This window comes from Daphnia pulicaria, chromosome 1, assembly GCF_021234035.1.
Source record: "Daphnia pulicaria isolate SC F1-1A chromosome 1, SC_F0-13Bv2, whole genome shotgun sequence".
Taxonomy (NCBI): Eukaryota; Metazoa; Arthropoda; class Branchiopoda; order Diplostraca; family Daphniidae; genus Daphnia; species Daphnia pulicaria.
In genome coordinates this window covers 36,179,791-36,198,809 of record NC_060913.1, presented here as the reverse complement: position 1 = coordinate 36,198,809, position 19,019 = coordinate 36,179,791, and the positions used below count along the sequence as shown (strand labels likewise).

The following is a 19,019-nucleotide window of genomic DNA, read 5'->3' as shown; positions in this document are numbered from 1 at the left end:
TGTTCTATAACTATTAAAGAGCTTCTCGGTGTTTCAATAAATGAACAAAATGCAAGACCTGACAATGTATGTACTGTGTGCGTCAAGTATTGCAAATCTCAATTTAATATTCCGAAATATCGATCTATGCACTGTAATTTACGCCAAAGCTCATTGATCGTACAAACCTTATTTAGAGTTCTGCAAAATAACATTGCATTTAAGATCATACTTCACAGGATCATTTCTGTAGTATATCTTGACTTGTTTCCCACCAGAAACTTGTCTCCTTTCAACCCACGATGACGAGTTAAGACGCTGGTTTCTGAGCGTGAAACAGGCTGTGAGTGTAGCTGTCTCGACAGCATCAAACACAGTCATTGAGGACCGTTTCCGTTAAATCCATGTGAAATAGCGGAAGGAAACTAGCGTGTTCAGAGTGGTTGAGATGATAAAACAAATTTAAATTCTTGAAAATCTAAAGAGATAAATCTTAATAATAATTCCAGGTATTCGTGTCCTTAAATCATCTGCTTGTATGGCAAAATAAATTGTGAAAGTGAGGTTGGTCAATTTGAGGATGTGTCATGACTTTATGATCGTATTGCATTCTTTTAGTTATTGTTATTTAATCATGATTAATTATCGTTCAGAGCTTTTGTCGTCAGGTGGCGTGGCAAAGCCATATTCTGAAAAAAAAGGACCTAGTGTGATAACGAGAGTAAAATTTGCAACGCCTTCAGCGTAAATTGTATCTCCCTTAATACAGTATGAGCATAATAAAACAAATGAAAATGAACTTTATAAGCATCAAGTGGTCGCGTCTGGAAAAATGAACAACTCAATATTTTATAGCATTTCTTGAATGTTTTGAGTGATATGAGTATTCTTCGTACACCACCGGAAATGTGTTGAACCTCAGTGGTTATTTTGGGCAGTAATCCTTGTAACATTATCGCTTCTCGGCCTTTTGGCTAAGATCAAAGTGTAGTATCTGTTCTTATCAGCTTAATATCTGATACGGGTTCAAATGGACCCCAGAATATTAAACTGATTTTTGGCATACGGTGGGAATACAGTGCTTGCACTGCTCCCGCCACGGGTTGACCCGGTATTGCAGTACCTCCGGGATCGGCTCACCCTCTATGAGGGAGAACATATTGAATAAAACAGAAATTGTCTTAGCACCGTATAATAAAAGACCATGTATAATTGCAAAACTGTCATGTAGACATGTTTGTAATTTTTTCTAATTGTATTTTTTTCGTAATATCAAGAAAAGCATAAAAAAATACGTACTTGATTGTGTTAACTAATTAGTACTGTTCATCTTTCGATGTGATGTTTTTTTTTTAAATATGAAGATGCGTGTATTTTCATATGAAAAGTCGATTTTCTTATTTTCTTATTTGCCAATTGGACGACCAAATGAAAAAAAACAAGCAATTTGTTTCTTGAAAAGTATTTGCAAAGATCAAGACCATGAAATAAATACTGAGCTTTATTTACTATATTTTGCTCGAGTTCGTAATTCAAGTCGATGAAAGAAAGTGGGTGGTATTCTCTAAACGTCAGTCAAATACTTGAACACTCTTTGTCAATATTGTTCTGCTGTATACAAAGTATTAAACAAAGTGAAAAAGCATCCACAATCATACTTACCTGGCTCAGAGGCAACCATGATCACCAAGGTGGTTCCTCCAGGGCGAGGCCTTTCCATTGCACTAAGGATGGGCTGACCCTTGCGATTAATCCAAATGTGATTAACTCGGGAGTACAATTTTTGGTAGTGGGGGACTGCGTTCGCGCCGTTCCCTGAACACACTATAAATGTAAGAAAAATTCTTGTCATCTGCCGGAAGTTGAACTAAATCTGGTCCCGTTAGTAAACGGTAGGGTTGACCGCTTGGGAATACGCGAAGCATCAGATTTTCTTTCTGGGAAGAAACAACAAAGTAATGAAATTCATGTTTAGCTACTTTAATATAAATCATCATGGCCAATGGATTGGCCGTGATCGTCTAGTGGTTAGGACCCTACGTTGTGGTACCTACTAGATATGAATCCGTAGTAACCCAGGTTCGAATCCTGGTCACGGCACTGAAAACTGATTTTTCACGTCAACACGCAGATTAACTATAAATTTTGTTTGGTTGGAAAGTAATGCTCGCTCACTTCAATAGTTCATAATGTGAAAAACAATTTGGAATGAAAACCTGAAATTCCCCCTCCCTTTTTTTGTGTGTGCAGGAAGTTGTTGAAATGTATGGAAGAAAAATACACATTTACAGAATTTCAAGTATTTGACCCGATATTAAGACAAAAATTATTTCATGTATGTAATGAACTGTCCCCTGTTGGTATTAGTCCAATGGGAGATGGAAATTAAAATTTGCCTAGGGTAATCTAAATGAATATTTCTGAACGAAATTGTTGGTCCAACACGTCCAAGCAGAACGAATTCAGCAAATGCTTAAGTAGACTTGCTTTTCTGATTATAATTTAGCTTTGCGCAGTGGCAATATCATAACCAATGAGGGTCTCCCGAGGTGTGATTATTGCTAGTTGAAAACTTTAACCAATACCCCGCCACGATGAAGTGAAATAATCTTTGTCGTCGGCAATTTTTGATAGCTCCATCAGGAGCATTTCAGCGTACAAGAAAAAAAAAATTACAGTCAGTTAGAAAAATTGGAGTGTTGCATAGTGTGTTTATAACATTAAACGGTGAAAGTGAAATCGTATAAGTGATTTTTGTTTCCATTTAGTTGGTATTGCACGTCAGACAAGGCTGATTAATTCGTTCGCTGAAGGCCATTAATATCAGTCAGTTGGAACATTGTGAACACGGGGAAAATATTTGAAAAGGTGATTCCAAATGACAAGGTGAAAAGATTCCACCATGTTTAAAGGGGAAGTTCAATAAATTGTTAACCGCTGTAGGGTGAATGTCGGGGTAAACATCTGATCCCACCACCTACGTGTTGGGCTTGTACCATAAAGATCGTTCATTTTTTTCAAAAATAACACTGCGCACAACTGTTTCGTTCAAAAACATGTTAACGAGCTTTATACATGATATTTACTTTAAAATAACTGTACCCATTGATAAAGAATTGCACAAGGATTTTGATATGTAAACGCATGTTTCGAAAAAAAACCTTACAAGCGCACTTCAAAATTTTGAAATGAATATAAATACAAGGCATACCACTGTTATTTACTCTGGTTTCTAATCAATACCCGGATAAATCTTTCGCCTTTTACTAAAGATTTCCGTGGTTAGGAGCATTGATGAGTCTATATGACTTATTTTTTTAACGCCCGGTCTTCTGATTGGGCACTTTGAATAAATGAAAAATTAAAAACGTCTGTATGCGGAAACAAAGATATTCTACTACTACATACTGACAACATTTGTAAAATGACAAACTGATAGTTTTTCGGTGGTTTTGGTAAGATTAGTGTGTATTTCAAAAAGATAAATCTCAAGCACAAGTAATAGATTAGAGGCGAATATGGTCGGGTAATTGCGTCTAGTTTAATGTCAACGGCCATACCACATAGAACTCACCCGGTCTCGTCAGCTCCCGGAAGTAAAGCTATGTCGGGTCCCGTTAGTACTTGGATGGGTGACCGCTTGGGAATACGGGATGCTGTTGGCATGGAATTATTTTATTTTTGTGAATCCAATTGAATTGAAGTGCTTCCCAAGATGGGTGATACTACATGGACTACAATGTATTATTTTGGCATTAGTTGAAAATGGAAGGAACGTATTTTTTACTGGATATTGCCTACTAGACGTCCTCCAACCTCTTTGTTGCTGAAAGATATTTGAAACGCCGTGCGCGAAGCGCACGGCACAGCCGAGAGGCTACTAGACGTCCTCCAACCTCTTTGTTGCTGAAAGATATTTGAAACGCCGTGCGCGAAGCGCACGGCACAGCCGAGAGGCTTGTACGTTGGTGGTTTCTTCGGGCAGCTCTATCTAATCTCTCTGGCTCTGAGATCCTTATGCAACGCAAGCTAAGTAAAGCGCGAAGCGCACGGCACAGCCGAGAGGCTTGTACGTTGGTGGTTTCTTCGGGCAGCTCTATCTAATCTCTCTGACTCTGAGATCCTTATGCAACGCAAGCTAAGTAAGGGAAGCAATCGTTAGCCTTATGACACTTGGATTGTTGGCTCATTGATCGGACATCCCCGGAACGAGAAAATTAAAAATGACAGTTAGCCAAAAATAGTGGCGTTTGGAAATATTATCAAATTTTATATTCGGTTGTCCATTGACAAATGTACTTATATGTCCTCGTTTGTTTGGCTAAGGTTGGTGTGTATTTCGAACAGAAAGTAAGCAAGCATTAGAACTAGATTTAGAGGCGAATATGGTCGGGTAATGGCGACTGAATTGATGTCAACGGCCATACCACATAGAACTCACCCGGTCTCCTCAGCTCCCGGAAGTTAAGCTATGTCGGGTCCCGTTAGTACTTGGATGGGTGACCGCTTGGGAATACGGGATGCTGTTGGCATGGTGTAATTTTATTTTTGCTCCCCAAGTTAGATGAGACATGGAATATAATGTATTCTTTAGGTATTAGTTGAAAAGGGTATTGCTGGGACTTTGATTAATGATACCATATATTGTAGAACGCATGTTTGTTTGATCTCGGTAGTTTTAACGACAAAAAAAAAGATAGAGGTTTGGCTATTTTGTTGAGGCTGTTGCATGACGCCCACTCACTGGCACGATCCCACTACTGCCGAACACGGGAACTTTTGGCTGCTAGGTTTCCCTCCTGACCCACTACGCTCCTCCTTAGCTAACCTGCACCTACTAGATTCCTCTAGCAGATCCATGCTGATGTCAAGCTTAGTGCGGGCACCTGATCAACATGCGGTATCACGAAACAGGGCTCCTAAACTCAAGCCATCCACTCTACCAAGCCTCCCCGAAGCAGGATTATAGGTGCACGCCAAACACCCAGCTGATAAATGGGCTCTCAATCGATAATACATTACTGTAATAAATTGATTTGATGAGCACGCGGATTCTTTATTGTGTCCAAAATTGGTCTCGTCACTTGTTCTATAACTATTAAAGAGCTTCTCGGTGTTTCAATAAATGAACAAAATGCAAGACCTGACAATGTATGTACTGTGTGCGTCAAGTATTGCAAATCTCAATTTAATATTCCGAAATATCGATCTATGCACTGTAATTTACGCCAAAGCTCATTGATCGTACAAACCTTATTTAGAGTTCTGCAAAATAACATTGCATTTAAGATCATACTTCACAGGATCATTTCTGTAGTATATCTTGACTTGTTTCCCACCAGAAACTTGTCTCCTTTCAACCCACGATGACGAGTTAAGACGCTGGTTTCTGAGCGTGAAACAGGCTGTGAGTGTAGCTGTCTCGACAGCATCAAACACAGTCATTGAGGACCGTTTCCGTTAAATCCATGTGAAATAGCGGAAGGAAACTAGCGTGTTCAGAGTGGTTGAGATGATAAAACAAATTTAAATTCTTGAAAATCTAAAGAGATAAATCTTAATAATAATTCCAGGTATTCGTGTCCTTAAATCATCTGCTTGTATGGCAAAATAAATTGTGAAAGTGAGGTTGGTCAATTTGAGGATGTGTCATGACTTTATGATCGTATTGCATTCTTTTAGTTATTGTTATTTAATCATGATTAATTATCGTTCAGAGCTTTTGTCGTCAGGTGGCGTGGCAAAGCCATATTCTGAAAAAAAAGGACCTAGTGTGATAACGAGAGTAAAATTTGCAACGCCTTCAGCGTAAATTGTATCTCCCTTAATACAGTATGAGCATAATAAAACAAATGAAAATGAACTTTATAAGCATCAAGTGGTCGCGTCTGGAAAAATGAACAACTCAATATTTTATAGCATTTCTTGAATGTTTTGAGTGATATGAGTATTCTTCGTACACCACCGGAAATGTGTTGAACCTCAGTGGTTATTTTGGGCAGTAATCCTTGTAACATTATCGCTTCTCGGCCTTTTGGCTAAGATCAAAGTGTAGTATCTGTTCTTATCAGCTTAATATCTGATACGGGTTCAAATGGACCCCAGAATATTAAACTGATTTTTGGCATACGGTGGGAATACAGTGCTTGCACTGCTCCCGCCACGGGTTGACCCGGTATTGCAGTACCTCCGGGATCGGCTCACCCTCTATGAGGGAGAACATATTGAATAAAACAGAAATTGTCTTAGCACCGTATAATAAAAGACCATGTATAATTGCAAAACTGTCATGTAGACATGTTTGTAATTTTTTCTAATTGTATTTTTTTCGTAATATCAAGAAAAGCATAAAAAAATACGTACTTGATTGTGTTAACTAATTAGTACTGTTCATCTTTCGATGTGATGTTTTTTTTTAAAATATGAAGATGCGTGTATTTTCATATGAAAAGTCGATTTTCTTATTTTCTTATTTGCCAATTGGACGACCAAATGAAAAAAAACAAGCAATTTGTTTCTTGAAAAGTATTTGCAAAGATCAAGACCATGAAATAAATACTGAGCTTTATTTACTATATTTTGCTCGAGTTCGTAATTCAAGTCGATGAAAGAAAGTGGGTGGTATTCTCTAAACGTCAGTCAAATACTTGAACACTCTTTGTCAATATTGTTCTGCTGTATACAAAGTATTAAACAAAGTGAAAAAGCATCCACAATCATACTTACCTGGCTCAGAGGCAACCATGATCACCAAGGTGGTTCCTCCAGGGCGAGGCCTTTCCATTGCACTAAGGATGGGCTGACCCTTGCGATTAATCCAAATGTGATTAACTCGGGAGTACAATTTTTGGTAGTGGGGGACTGCGTTCGCGCCGTTCCCTGAACACACTATAAATGTAAGAAAAATTCTTGTCATCTGCCGGAAGTTGAACTAAATCTGGTCCCGTTAGTAAACGGTAGGGTTGACCGCTTGGGAATACGCGAAGCATCAGATTTTCTTTCTGGGAAGAAACAACAAAGTAATGAAATTCATGTTTAGCTACTTTAATATAAATCATCATGGCCAATGGATTGGCCGTGATCGTCTAGTGGTTAGGACCCTACGTTGTGGTACCTACTAGATATGAATCCGTAGTAACCCAGGTTCGAATCCTGGTCACGGCACTGAAAACTGATTTTTCACGTCAACACGCAGATTAACTATAAATTTTGTTTGGTTGGAAAGTAATGCTCGCTCACTTCAATAGTTCATAATGTGAAAAACAATTTGGAATGAAAACCTGAAATTCCCCCTCCCTTTTTTTGTGTGTGCAGGAAGTTGTTGAAATGTATGGAAGAAAAATACACATTTACAGAATTTCAAGTATTTGACCCGATATTAAGACAAAAATTATTTCATGTATGTAATGAACTGTCCCCTGTTGGTATTAGTCCAATGGGAGATGGAAATTAAAATTTGCCTAGGGTAATCTAAATGAATATTTCTGAACGAAATTGTTGGTCCAACACGTCCAAGCAGAACGAATTCAGCAAATGCTTAAGTAGACTTGCTTTTCTGATTATAATTTAGCTTTGCGCAGTGGCAATATCATAACCAATGAGGGTCTCCCGAGGTGTGATTATTGCTAGTTGAAAACTTTAACCAATACCCCGCCACGATGAAGTGAAATAATCTTTGTCGTCGGCAATTTTTGATAGCTCCATCAGGAGCATTTCAGCGTACAAGAAAAAAAAAATTACAGTCAGTTAGAAAAATTGGAGTGTTGCATAGTGTGTTTATAACATTAAACGGTGAAAGTGAAATCGTATAAGTGATTTTTGTTTCCATTTAGTTGGTATTGCACGTCAGACAAGGCTGATTAATTCGTTCGCTGAAGGCCATTAATATCAGTCAGTTGGAACATTGTGAACACGGGGAAAATATTTGAAAAGGTGATTCCAAATGACAAGGTGAAAAGATTCCACCATGTTTAAAGGGGAAGTTCAATAAATTGTTAACCGCTGTAGGGTGAATGTCGGGGTAAACATCTGATCCCACCACCTACGTGTTGGGCTTGTACCATAAAGATCGTTCATTTTTTTCAAAAATAACACTGCGCACAACTGTTTCGTTCAAAAACATGTTAACGAGCTTTATACATGATATTTACTTTAAAATAACTGTACCCATTGATAAAGAATTGCACAAGGATTTTGATATGTAAACGCATGTTTCGAAAAAAAACCTTACAAGCGCACTTCAAAATTTTGAAATGAATATAAATACAAGGCATACCACTGTTATTTACTCTGGTTTCTAATCAATACCCGGATAAATCTTTCGCCTTTTACTAAAGATTTCCGTGGTTAGGAGCATTGATGAGTCTATATGACTTATTTTTTTAACGCCCGGTCTTCTGATTGGGCACTTTGAATAAATGAAAAATTAAAAACGTCTGTATGCGGAAACAAAGATATTCTACTACTACATACTGACAACATTTGTAAAATGACAAACTGATAGTTTTTCGGTGGTTTTGGTAAGATTAGTGTGTATTTCAAAAAGATAAATCTCAAGCACAAGTAATAGATTAGAGGCGAATATGGTCGGGTAATTGCGTCTAGTTTAATGTCAACGGCCATACCACATAGAACTCACCCGGTCTCGTCAGCTCCCGGAAGTTAAGCTATGTCGGGTCCCGTTAGTACTTGGATGGGTGACCGCTTGGGAATACGGGATGCTGTTGGCATGGAATTATTTTATTTTTGTGAATCCAATTGAATTGAAGTGCTTCCCAAGATGGGTGATACTACATGGACTACAATGTATTATTTTGGCATTAGTTGAAAATGGAAGGAACGTATTTTTTACTGGATATTGCCTACTAGACGTCCTCCAACCTCTTTGTTGCTGAAAGATATTTGAAACGCCGTGCGCGAAGCGCACGGCACAGCCGAGAGGCTACTAGACGTCCTCCAACCTCTTTGTTGCTGAAAGATATTTGAAACGCCGTGCGCGAAGCGCACGGCACAGCCGAGAGGCTTGTACGTTGGTGGTTTCTTCGGGCAGCTCTATCTAATCTCTCTGGCTCTGAGATCCTTATGCAACGCAAGCTAAGTAAAGCGCGAAGCGCACGGCACAGCCGAGAGGCTTGTACGTTGGTGGTTTCTTCGGGCAGCTCTATCTAATCTCTCTGACTCTGAGATCCTTATGCAACGCAAGCTAAGTAAGGGAAGCAATCGTTAGCCTTATGACACTTGGATTGTTGGCTCATTGATCGGACATCCCCGGAACGAGAAAATTAAAAATGACAGTTAGCCAAAAATAGTGGCGTTTGGAAATATTATCAAATTTTATATTCGGTTGTCCATTGACAAATGTACTTATATGTCCTCGTTTGTTTGGCTAAGGTTGGTGTGTATTTCGAACAGAAAGTAAGCAAGCATTAGAACTAGATTTAGAGGCGAATATGGTCGGGTAATGGCGACTGAATTGATGTCAACGGCCATACCACATAGAACTCACCCGGTCTCGTCAGCTCCCGGAAGTTAAGCTATGTCGGGTCCCGTTAGTACTTGGATGGGTGACCGCTTGGGAATACGGGATGCTGTTGGCATGGTGTAATTTTATTTTTGCTCCCCAAGTTAGATGAGACATGGAATATAATGTATTCTTTAGGTATTAGTTGAAAAGGGTATTGCTGGGACTTTGATTAATGATACCATATATTGTAGAACGCATGTTTGTTTGATCTCGGTAGTTTTAACGACAAAAAAAAAGATAGAGGTTTGGCTATTTTGTTGAGGCTGTTGCATGACGCCCACTCACTGGCACGATCCCACTACTGCCGAACACGGGAACTTTTGGCTGCTAGGTTTCCCTCCTGACCCACTACGCTCCTCCTTAGCTAACCTGCACCTACTAGATTCCTCTAGCAGATCCATGCTGATGTCAAGCTTAGTGCGGGCACCTGATCAACATGCGGTATCACGAAACAGGGCTCCTAAACTCAAGCCATCCACTCTACCAAGCCTCCCCGAAGCAGGATTATAGGTGCACGCCAAACACCCAGCTGATAAATGGGCTCTCAATCGATAATACATTACTGTAATAAATTGATTTGATGAGCACGCGGATTCTTTATTGTGTCCAAAATTGGTCTCGTCACTTGTTCTATAACTATTAAAGAGCTTCTCGGTGTTTCAATAAATGAACAAAATGCAAGACCTGACAATGTATGTACTGTGTGCGTCAAGTATTGCAAATCTCAATTTAATATTCCGAAATATCGATCTATGCACTGTAATTTACGCCAAAGCTCATTGATCGTACAAACCTTATTTAGAGTTCTGCAAAATAACATTGCATTTAAGATCATACTTCACAGGATCATTTCTGTAGTATATCTTGACTTGTTTCCCACCAGAAACTTGTCTCCTTTCAACCCACGATGACGAGTTAAGACGCTGGTTTCTGAGCGTGAAACAGGCTGTGAGTGTAGCTGTCTCGACAGCATCAAACACAGTCATTGAGGACCGTTTCCGTTAAATCCATGTGAAATAGCGGAAGGAAACTAGCGTGTTCAGAGTGGTTGAGATGATAAAACAAATTTAAATTCTTGAAAATCTAAAGAGATAAATCTTAATAATAATTCCAGGTATTCGTGTCCTTAAATCATCTGCTTGTATGGCAAAATAAATTGTGAAAGTGAGGTTGGTCAATTTGAGGATGTGTCATGACTTTATGATCGTATTGCATTCTTTTAGTTATTGTTATTTAATCATGATTAATTATCGTTCAGAGCTTTTGTCGTCAGGTGGCGTGGCAAAGCCATATTCTGAAAAAAAAGGACCTAGTGTGATAACGAGAGTAAAATTTGCAACGCCTTCAGCGTAAATTGTATCTCCCTTAATACAGTATGAGCATAATAAAACAAATGAAAATGAACTTTATAAGCATCAAGTGGTCGCGTCTGGAAAAATGAACAACTCAATATTTTATAGCATTTCTTGAATGTTTTGAGTGATATGAGTATTCTTCGTACACCACCGGAAATGTGTTGAACCTCAGTGGTTATTTTGGGCAGTAATCCTTGTAACATTATCGCTTCTCGGCCTTTTGGCTAAGATCAAAGTGTAGTATCTGTTCTTATCAGCTTAATATCTGATACGGGTTCAAATGGACCCCAGAATATTAAACTGATTTTTGGCATACGGTGGGAATACAGTGCTTGCACTGCTCCCGCCACGGGTTGACCCGGTATTGCAGTACCTCCGGGATCGGCTCACCCTCTATGAGGGAGAACATATTGAATAAAACAGAAATTGTCTTAGCACCGTATAATAAAAGACCATGTATAATTGCAAAACTGTCATGTAGACATGTTTGTAATTTTTTCTAATTGTATTTTTTTCGTAATATCAAGAAAAGCATAAAAAAATACGTACTTGATTGTGTTAACTAATTAGTACTGTTCATCTTTCGATGTGATGTTTTTTTTTAAAATATGAAGATGCGTGTATTTTCATATGAAAAGTCGATTTTCTTATTTTCTTATTTGCCAATTGGACGACCAAATGAAAAAAAACAAGCAATTTGTTTCTTGAAAAGTATTTGCAAAGATCAAGACCATGAAATAAATACTGAGCTTTATTTACTATATTTTGCTCGAGTTCGTAATTCAAGTCGATGAAAGAAAGTGGGTGGTATTCTCTAAACGTCAGTCAAATACTTGAACACTCTTTGTCAATATTGTTCTGCTGTATACAAAGTATTAAACAAAGTGAAAAAGCATCCACAATCATACTTACCTGGCTCAGAGGCAACCATGATCACCAAGGTGGTTCCTCCAGGGCGAGGCCTTTCCATTGCACTAAGGATGGGCTGACCCTTGCGATTAATCCAAATGTGATTAACTCGGGAGTACAATTTTTGGTAGTGGGGGACTGCGTTCGCGCCGTTCCCTGAACACACTATAAATGTAAGAAAAATTCTTGTCATCTGCCGGAAGTTGAACTAAATCTGGTCCCGTTAGTAAACGGTAGGGTTGACCGCTTGGGAATACGCGAAGCATCAGATTTTCTTTCTGGGAAGAAACAACAAAGTAATGAAATTCATGTTTAGCTACTTTAATATAAATCATCATGGCCAATGGATTGGCCGTGATCGTCTAGTGGTTAGGACCCTACGTTGTGGTACCTACTAGATATGAATCCGTAGTAACCCAGGTTCGAATCCTGGTCACGGCACTGAAAACTGATTTTTCACGTCAACACGCAGATTAACTATAAATTTTGTTTGGTTGGAAAGTAATGCTCGCTCACTTCAATAGTTCATAATGTGAAAAACAATTTGGAATGAAAACCTGAAATTCCCCCTCCCTTTTTTTGTGTGTGCAGGAAGTTGTTGAAATGTATGGAAGAAAAATACACATTTACAGAATTTCAAGTATTTGACCCGATATTAAGACAAAAATTATTTCATGTATGTAATGAACTGTCCCCTGTTGGTATTAGTCCAATGGGAGATGGAAATTAAAATTTGCCTAGGGTAATCTAAATGAATATTTCTGAACGAAATTGTTGGTCCAACACGTCCAAGCAGAACGAATTCAGCAAATGCTTAAGTAGACTTGCTTTTCTGATTATAATTTAGCTTTGCGCAGTGGCAATATCATAACCAATGAGGGTCTCCCGAGGTGTGATTATTGCTAGTTGAAAACTTTAACCAATATCCCGCCACGATGAAGTGAAATAATCTTTGTCGTCGGCAATTTTTGATAGCTCCATCAGGAGCATTTCAGCGTACAAGAAAAAAAAAATTACAGTCAGTTAGAAAAATTGGAGTGTTGCATAGTGTGTTTATAACATTAAACGGTGAAAGTGAAATCGTATAAGTGATTTTTGTTTCCATTTAGTTGGTATTGCACGTCAGACAAGGCTGATTAATTCGTTCGCTGAAGGCCATTAATATCAGTCAGTTGGAACATTGTGAACACGGGGAAAATATTTGAAAAGGTGATTCCAAATGACAAGGTGAAAAGATTCCACCATGTTTAAAGGGGAAGTTCAATAAATTGTTAACCGCTGTAGGGTGAATGTCGGGGTAAACATCTGATCCCACCACCTACGTGTTGGGCTTGTACCATAAAGATCGTTCATTTTTTTCAAAAATAACACTGCGCACAACTGTTTCGTTCAAAAACATGTTAACGAGCTTTATACATGATATTTACTTTAAAATAACTGTACCCATTGATAAAGAATTGCACAAGGATTTTGATATGTAAACGCATGTTTCGAAAAAAAACCTTACAAGCGCACTTCAAAATTTTGAAATGAATATAAATACAAGGCATACCACTGTTATTTACTCTGGTTTCTAATCAATACCCGGATAAATCTTTCGCCTTTTACTAAAGATTTCCGTGGTTAGGAGCATTGATGAGTCTATATGACTTATTTTTTTAACGCCCGGTCTTCTGATTGGGCACTTTGAATAAATGAAAAATTAAAAACGTCTGTATGCGGAAACAAAGATATTCTACTACTACATACTGACAACATTTGTAAAATGACAAACTGATAGTTTTTCGGTGGTTTTGGTAAGATTAGTGTGTATTTCAAAAAGATAAATCTCAAGCACAAGTAATAGATTAGAGGCGAATATGGTCGGGTAATTGCGTCTAGTTTAATGTCAACGGCCATACCACATAGAACTCACCCGGTCTCGTCAGCTCCCGGAAGTTAAGCTATGTCGGGTCCCGTTAGTACTTGGATGGGTGACCGCTTGGGAATACGGGATGCTGTTGGCATGGAATTATTTTATTTTTGTGAATCCAATTGAATTGAAGTGCTTCCCAAGATGGGTGATACTACATGGACTACAATGTATTATTTTGGCATTAGTTGAAAATGGAAGGAACGTATTTTTTACTGGATATTGCCTACTAGACGTCCTCCAACCTCTTTGTTGCTGAAAGATATTTGAAACGCCGTGCGCGAAGCGCACGGCACAGCCGAGAGGCTACTAGACGTCCTCCAACCTCTTTGTTGCTGAAAGATATTTGAAACGCCGTGCGCGAAGCGCACGGCACAGCCGAGAGGCTTGTACGTTGGTGGTTTCTTCGGGCAGCTCTATCTAATCTCTCTGGCTCTGAGATCCTTATGCAACGCAAGCTAAGTAAAGCGCGAAGCGCACGGCACAGCCGAGAGGCTTGTACGTTGGTGGTTTCTTCGGGCAGCTCTATCTAATCTCTCTGACTCTGAGATCCTTATGCAACGCAAGCTAAGTAAGGGAAGCAATCGTTAGCCTTATGACACTTGGATTGTTGGCTCATTGATCGGACATCCCCGGAACGAGAAAATTAAAAATGACAGTTAGCCAAAAATAGTGGCGTTTGGAAATATTATCAAATTTTATATTCGGTTGTCCATTGACAAATGTACTTATATGTCCTCGTTTGTTTGGCTAAGGTTGGTGTGTATTTCGAACAGAAAGTAAGCAAGCATTAGAACTAGATTTAGAGGCGAATATGGTCGGGTAATGGCGACTGAATTGATGTCAACGGCCATACCACATAGAACTCACCCGGTCTCGTCAGCTCCCGGAAGTTAAGCTATGTCGGGTCCCGTTAGTACTTGGATGGGTGACCGCTTGGGAATACGGGATGCTGTTGGCATGGTGTAATTTTATTTTTGCTCCCCAAGTTAGATGAGACATGGAATATAATGTATTCTTTAGGTATTAGTTGAAAAGGGTATTGCTGGGACTTTGATTAATGATACCATATATTGTAGAACGCATGTTTGTTTGATCTCGGTAGTTTTAACGACAAAAAAAAAGATAGAGGTTTGGCTATTTTGTTGAGGCTGTTGCATGACGCCCACTCACTGGCACGATCCCACTACTGCCGAACACGGGAACTTTTGGCTGCTAGGTTTCCCTCCTGACCCACTACGCTCCTCCTTAGCTAACCTGCACCTACTAGATTCCTCTAGCAGATCCATGCTGATGTCAAGCTTAGTGCGGGCACCTGATCAACATGCGGTATCACGAAACAGGGCTCCTAAACTCAAGCCATCCACTCTACCAAGCCTCCCCGAAGCAGGATTATAGGTGCACGCCAAACACCCAGCTGATAAATGGGCTCTCAATCGATAATACATTACTGTAATAAATTGATTTGATGAGCACGCGGATTCTTTATTGTGTCCAAAATTGGTCTCGTCACTTGTTCTATAACTATTAAAGAGCTTCTCGGTGTTTCAATAAATGAACAAAATGCAAGACCTGACAATGTATGTACTGTGTGCGTCAAGTATTGCAAATCTCAATTTAATATTCCGAAATATCGATCTATGCACTGTAATTTACGCCAAAGCTCATTGATCGTACAAACCTTATTTAGAGTTCTGCAAAATAACATTGCATTTAAGATCATACTTCACAGGATCATTTCTGTAGTATATCTTGACTTGTTTCCCACCAGAAACTTGTCTCCTTTCAACCCACGATGACGAGTTAAGACGCTGGTTTCTGAGCGTGAAACAGGCTGTGAGTGTAGCTGTCTCGACAGCATCAAACACAGTCATTGAGGACCGTTTCCGTTAAATCCATGTGAAATAGCGGAAGGAAACTAGCGTGTTCAGAGTGGTTGAGATGATAAAACAAATTTAAATTCTTGAAAATCTAAAGAGATAAATCTTAATAATAATTCCAGGTATTCGTGTCCTTAAATCATCTGCTTGTATGGCAAAATAAATTGTGAAAGTGAGGTTGGTCAATTTGAGGATGTGTCATGACTTTATGATCGTATTGCATTATTTTAGTTATTGTTATTTAATCATGATTAATTATCGTTCAGAGCTTTTGTCGTCAGGTGGCGTGGCAAAGCCATATTCTGAAAAAAAAGGACCTAGTGTGATAACGAGAGTAAAATTTGCAACGCCTTCAGCGTAAATTGTATCTCCCTTAATACAGTATGAGCATAATAAAACAAATGAAAATGAACTTTATAAGCATCAAGTGGTCGCGTCTGGAAAAATGAACAACTCAATATTTTATAGCATTTCTTGAATGTTTTGAGTGATATGAGTATTCTTCGTACACCACCGGAAATGTGTTGAACCTCAGTGGTTATTTTGGGCAGTAATCCTTGTAACATTATCGCTTCTCGGCCTTTTGGCTAAGATAAAAGTGTAGTATCTGTTCTTATCAGTTATTCCCCTACACTTTGTCTTTTAGCCTCTAGTGTCGGATCTTTGAAGCGATCACCTTCTTCTCTTATTTTTCCGTAACCGTACTGTGACTTATTTTGCACCGAAATTTGATTGTCCCTACCGTTTGATGCTACACCCTGTTGATTTTGTTCCCTTTTGATCTATGCTGTGTGGAACGGAAGTGTCCACTCTTCACAAGTACGTGATTCCTGGGTCCAAATCTCCGCCGGATGTACCACTAAGATGACTTCCCACACCGGATTGCCACTTCTCCTCCTTGATGGTCTGTTGACCGTCCGCTTCAACTGGATGGCTCTACCTTGATGGCCTGCTGACACCTGTAATTTTTGAGGTCCGTTTTAATTTCCGTGACTGATATGGAAGTTCTCATGCCTCAACTCAACACTGGATACAGCCCCATGAAGCTCATTGGCCCCCCTCTTGATCGATCCCTACTGTTTATCTCTACCTTTTGTTGCTATGCCCTGTTGTTTTTGTTCCCTTTGATCTATGCTGTGTGGAACGGAAGTGTCCACTCTTCACAAGTACGTGATTCCTGGGTCCAAATCTCCGCCGGATGTACCACAAAGATGACTTCCCACACCGGATTGCCACTTCTCCTCCTTGATGGTCTGTTGACCGTCCGTTTCAACTGGATGGCTCTACCTTGATGGCCTGCTGACACCTGTAATTTTTGAGGTCCGTTTTCATTTCCGTGACTGATATGGAAGTTCTCATGCCTCAACTCAACACTGGATAAAGCACCATGAAGTCCATTGGCCCCCCTCTTGATCGATCCCTACTGTTTATCTCTACCTTTTGTTGCTATGCCTGTTGTTTTTGTTCCCTTTGATCTCTGCTGTGTGGAACGGAAGTGTCCACTCTTCACACGTACGAGATTCCTGGTTCCAAATCTCCGCCGGATGTACCACAACGTTGACTTCCCACACCGATCTACTACTTCTTCAGCTTCTCACTCTTAATAATGATGAGTAAAACTCCTCTCGCAACTCTCTCTCTGTGTAGACATATTCTCTTGCATTGTCAGCCGATTTTGCATCTCTTCTCCCAAATGCCCTGTCATTTGATGAAAATTTCCCCTCTGGCGTAGCCACCTATGTACTGAGATAAAAATTCATTGTCAATAAACAATTTAATCTGTTCTTATCAGCTTAATATCTGATACGGGTTCAAATGGACCCCAGAATATTAAACTGATTTTTGGCATACGGTGGGAATACAGTGCTTGCACTGCTCCCGCCACGGGTTGACCCGGTATTGCAGTACCTCCGGGATCGGCTCACCCTCTATGAGGGAGAACATATTGAATAAAACAGAAATTGTCTTAGCACCGTATAATAAAAGACCATGTATAATTGCAAAACTGTCATGTAGACATGTTTGTAATTTTTTCTAATTGTATTTTTTTCGTAATATCAAGAAAAGCATAAAAAAATACGTACTTGATTGTGTTAACTAATTAGTACTGTTCATCTTTCGATGTGATGTTTTTTTTTAAAATATGAAGATGCGTGTATTTTCATATGAAAAGTCGATTTTCTTATTTTCTTATTTGCCAATTGGACGACCAAATGAAAAAAAACAAGCAATTTGTTTCTTGAAAAGTATTTGCAAAGATCAAGACCATGAAATAAATACTGAGCTTTATTTACTATATTTTGCTCGAGTTCGTAATTCAAGTCGATGAAAGAAAGTGGGTGGTATTCTCTAAACGTCAGTCAAATACTTGAACACTCTTTGTCAATATTGTTCTGCTGTATACAAAGTATTAAACAAAGTGAAAAAGCATCCACAATCATACTTACCTGGCTCAGAGGCAACCATGATCACCAAGGTGGTTCCTCCAGGGCGAGGCCTTTCCATTGCACTAAGGATGGGCTGACCCTTGCGATTAATCCAAATGTGATTAACTCGGGAGTACAATTTTTGGTAGTGGGGGACTGCGTTCGCGCCGTTCCCTGAACACACTATAAATGTAAGAAAAATTCTTGTCATCTGCCGGAAGTTGAACTAAATCTGGTCCCGTTAGTAAACGGTAGGGTTGACCGCTTGGGAATACGCGAAGCATCAGATTTTCTTTCTGGGAAGAAACAACAAAGTAATGAAATTCATGTTTAGCTACTTTAATATAAATCATCATGGCCAATGGATTGGCCGTGATCGTCTAGTGGTTAGGACCCTACGTTGTGGTACCTACTAGATATGAATCCGTAGTAACCCAGGTTCGAATCCTGGTCACGGCACTGAAAACTGATTTTTCACGTCAACACGCAGATTAACTATAAATTTTGTTTGGTTGGAAAGTAATGCTCGCTCACTTCAATAGTTCATAATGTGAAAAACAATTTGGAATGAAAACCTGAAATTCCCCCTCCCTTTTTTTGTGTGTGCAGGAAGTTGTTGAAATGTATGGAAGAAAAATACACATTTACAGAATTTCAAGTATTTGACCCGATATTAAGACAAAAATTATTTCATGTATGTAATGAACTGTCCCCTGTTGGTATTAGTCCAATGGGAGATGGAAATTAAAATTTGCCTAGGGTAATCTAAATGAATATTTCTGAACGAAATTGTTGGTCCAACACGTCCAAGCAGAACGAATTCAGCAAATGCTTAAGTAGACTTGCTTTTCTGATTATAATTTAGCTTTGCGCAGTGGCAATATCATAACCAATGAGGGTCTCCCGAGGTGTGATTATTGCTAGTTGAAAACTTTAACCAATACCCCGCCACGATGAAGTGAAATAATCTTTGTCGTCGGCAATTTTTGATAGCTCCATCAGGAGCATTTCAGCGTACAAGAAAAAAAAAATTAC

At 39.2% G+C, this 19,019-nt stretch overlaps 1 long non-coding RNA gene, 28 other non-coding genes and 2 pseudogenes across 29 annotated transcripts in view; 30 read left to right on the top strand and 1 right to left on the bottom strand.

Annotated features, from left to right (window-relative positions):
- Positions 1-201: 201 nt before the first annotated feature.
- On the top strand, positions 202-423 carry LOC124322422. The gene has a single exon (XR_006914708.1). It is a non-coding gene; the product is annotated as a small nucleolar RNA U3 (small nucleolar RNA).
- A 510-nt stretch (positions 424-933) lies between these two features.
- Positions 934-1,124, top strand: LOC124322184. The gene has a single exon (XR_006914532.1). It is a non-coding gene; the product is annotated as a U2 spliceosomal RNA (small nuclear RNA).
- A 509-nt stretch (positions 1,125-1,633) lies between these two features.
- Positions 1,634-1,797, top strand: LOC124321992. Its single transcript, XR_006914351.1, has one exon. It is a non-coding gene; the product is annotated as a U1 spliceosomal RNA (small nuclear RNA).
- Positions 1,798-1,989: 192 nt separating this feature from the next.
- Trnah-gug lies at positions 1,990-2,079 on the top strand. The gene is given in 2 exon segments: positions 1,990-2,026; positions 2,045-2,079. It is a non-coding gene; the product is annotated as a tRNA-His (tRNA).
- A 404-nt stretch (positions 2,080-2,483) lies between these two features.
- LOC124322626 lies at positions 2,484-2,625 on the top strand. The gene has a single exon (XR_006914898.1). It is a non-coding gene; the product is annotated as a U4 spliceosomal RNA (small nuclear RNA).
- Positions 2,626-3,199: 574 nt separating this feature from the next.
- Positions 3,200-3,322, top strand: LOC124322822. The gene has a single exon (XR_006915081.1). It is a non-coding gene; the product is annotated as a U5 spliceosomal RNA (small nuclear RNA).
- Positions 3,323-3,525: 203 nt separating this feature from the next.
- LOC124323070 lies at positions 3,526-3,644 on the top strand. Its single transcript, XR_006915316.1, has one exon. It is a non-coding gene; the product is annotated as a 5S ribosomal RNA (ribosomal RNA).
- Positions 3,645-4,392: 748 nt separating this feature from the next.
- LOC124323069 lies at positions 4,393-4,511 on the top strand. Its single transcript, XR_006915315.1, has one exon. It is a non-coding gene; the product is annotated as a 5S ribosomal RNA (ribosomal RNA).
- A 754-nt stretch (positions 4,512-5,265) lies between these two features.
- LOC124322420 lies at positions 5,266-5,487 on the top strand. Its single transcript, XR_006914706.1, has one exon. It is a non-coding gene; the product is annotated as a small nucleolar RNA U3 (small nucleolar RNA).
- Positions 5,488-5,997: 510 nt separating this feature from the next.
- On the top strand, positions 5,998-6,188 carry LOC124322183. Its single transcript, XR_006914531.1, has one exon. It is a non-coding gene; the product is annotated as a U2 spliceosomal RNA (small nuclear RNA).
- Positions 6,189-6,697: 509 nt separating this feature from the next.
- LOC124321991 lies at positions 6,698-6,861 on the top strand. Its single transcript, XR_006914350.1, has one exon. It is a non-coding gene; the product is annotated as a U1 spliceosomal RNA (small nuclear RNA).
- A 192-nt stretch (positions 6,862-7,053) lies between these two features.
- Trnah-gug lies at positions 7,054-7,143 on the top strand. Its single transcript is given in 2 exon segments — positions 7,054-7,090; positions 7,109-7,143. It is a non-coding gene; the product is annotated as a tRNA-His (tRNA).
- Positions 7,144-7,547: 404 nt separating this feature from the next.
- On the top strand, positions 7,548-7,689 carry LOC124322625. Its single transcript, XR_006914897.1, has one exon. It is a non-coding gene; the product is annotated as a U4 spliceosomal RNA (small nuclear RNA).
- A 574-nt stretch (positions 7,690-8,263) lies between these two features.
- Positions 8,264-8,386, top strand: LOC124322821. The gene has a single exon (XR_006915080.1). It is a non-coding gene; the product is annotated as a U5 spliceosomal RNA (small nuclear RNA).
- Positions 8,387-8,589: 203 nt separating this feature from the next.
- Positions 8,590-8,708, top strand: LOC124321570. Its single transcript, XR_006914271.1, has one exon. It is a non-coding gene; the product is annotated as a 5S ribosomal RNA (ribosomal RNA).
- Positions 8,709-9,456: 748 nt separating this feature from the next.
- On the top strand, positions 9,457-9,575 carry LOC124321558. Its single transcript, XR_006914270.1, has one exon. It is a non-coding gene; the product is annotated as a 5S ribosomal RNA (ribosomal RNA).
- A 754-nt stretch (positions 9,576-10,329) lies between these two features.
- Positions 10,330-10,551, top strand: LOC124322419. Its single transcript, XR_006914705.1, has one exon. It is a non-coding gene; the product is annotated as a small nucleolar RNA U3 (small nucleolar RNA).
- Positions 10,552-11,061: 510 nt separating this feature from the next.
- On the top strand, positions 11,062-11,252 carry LOC124322181. Its single transcript, XR_006914529.1, has one exon. It is a non-coding gene; the product is annotated as a U2 spliceosomal RNA (small nuclear RNA).
- A 509-nt stretch (positions 11,253-11,761) lies between these two features.
- Positions 11,762-11,925, top strand: LOC124321990. The gene has a single exon (XR_006914349.1). It is a non-coding gene; the product is annotated as a U1 spliceosomal RNA (small nuclear RNA).
- Positions 11,926-12,117: 192 nt separating this feature from the next.
- Trnah-gug lies at positions 12,118-12,207 on the top strand. The gene is given in 2 exon segments: positions 12,118-12,154; positions 12,173-12,207. It is a non-coding gene; the product is annotated as a tRNA-His (tRNA).
- A 404-nt stretch (positions 12,208-12,611) lies between these two features.
- Positions 12,612-12,753, top strand: LOC124322762. The gene has a single exon (XR_006915027.1). It is a non-coding gene; the product is annotated as a U4 spliceosomal RNA (small nuclear RNA).
- A 574-nt stretch (positions 12,754-13,327) lies between these two features.
- LOC124322820 lies at positions 13,328-13,450 on the top strand. Its single transcript, XR_006915079.1, has one exon. It is a non-coding gene; the product is annotated as a U5 spliceosomal RNA (small nuclear RNA).
- A 203-nt stretch (positions 13,451-13,653) lies between these two features.
- Positions 13,654-13,772, top strand: LOC124321546. Its single transcript, XR_006914269.1, has one exon. It is a non-coding gene; the product is annotated as a 5S ribosomal RNA (ribosomal RNA).
- Positions 13,773-14,520: 748 nt separating this feature from the next.
- On the top strand, positions 14,521-14,639 carry LOC124321535. Its single transcript, XR_006914268.1, has one exon. It is a non-coding gene; the product is annotated as a 5S ribosomal RNA (ribosomal RNA).
- Positions 14,640-15,393: 754 nt separating this feature from the next.
- Positions 15,394-15,615, top strand: LOC124322418. The gene has a single exon (XR_006914704.1). It is a non-coding gene; the product is annotated as a small nucleolar RNA U3 (small nucleolar RNA).
- A 510-nt stretch (positions 15,616-16,125) lies between these two features.
- Positions 16,126-16,263, top strand: LOC124322368 (annotated as a pseudogene).
- Positions 16,264-16,597: 334 nt separating this feature from the next.
- The window catches only part of LOC124312173, a 74,511-nt gene continuing 72,089 nt past the window's right edge, over positions 16,598-19,019 (bottom strand). The window contains exons 2-3 of the long non-coding RNA XR_006910318.1: positions 16,775-16,995; positions 16,598-16,648 (exon numbers count right to left, since the gene is read on the bottom strand). This is a non-coding gene — a long non-coding RNA (uncharacterized LOC124312173). The remainder of the gene's footprint in view (positions 16,649-16,774; positions 16,996-19,019) is intronic.
- LOC124322324 lies at positions 17,313-17,488 on the top strand (annotated as a pseudogene).
- LOC124321989 lies at positions 17,998-18,161 on the top strand. Its single transcript, XR_006914348.1, has one exon. It is a non-coding gene; the product is annotated as a U1 spliceosomal RNA (small nuclear RNA).
- Trnah-gug lies at positions 18,354-18,443 on the top strand. The gene is given in 2 exon segments: positions 18,354-18,390; positions 18,409-18,443. It is a non-coding gene; the product is annotated as a tRNA-His (tRNA).
- LOC124322624 lies at positions 18,848-18,989 on the top strand. Its single transcript, XR_006914896.1, has one exon. It is a non-coding gene; the product is annotated as a U4 spliceosomal RNA (small nuclear RNA).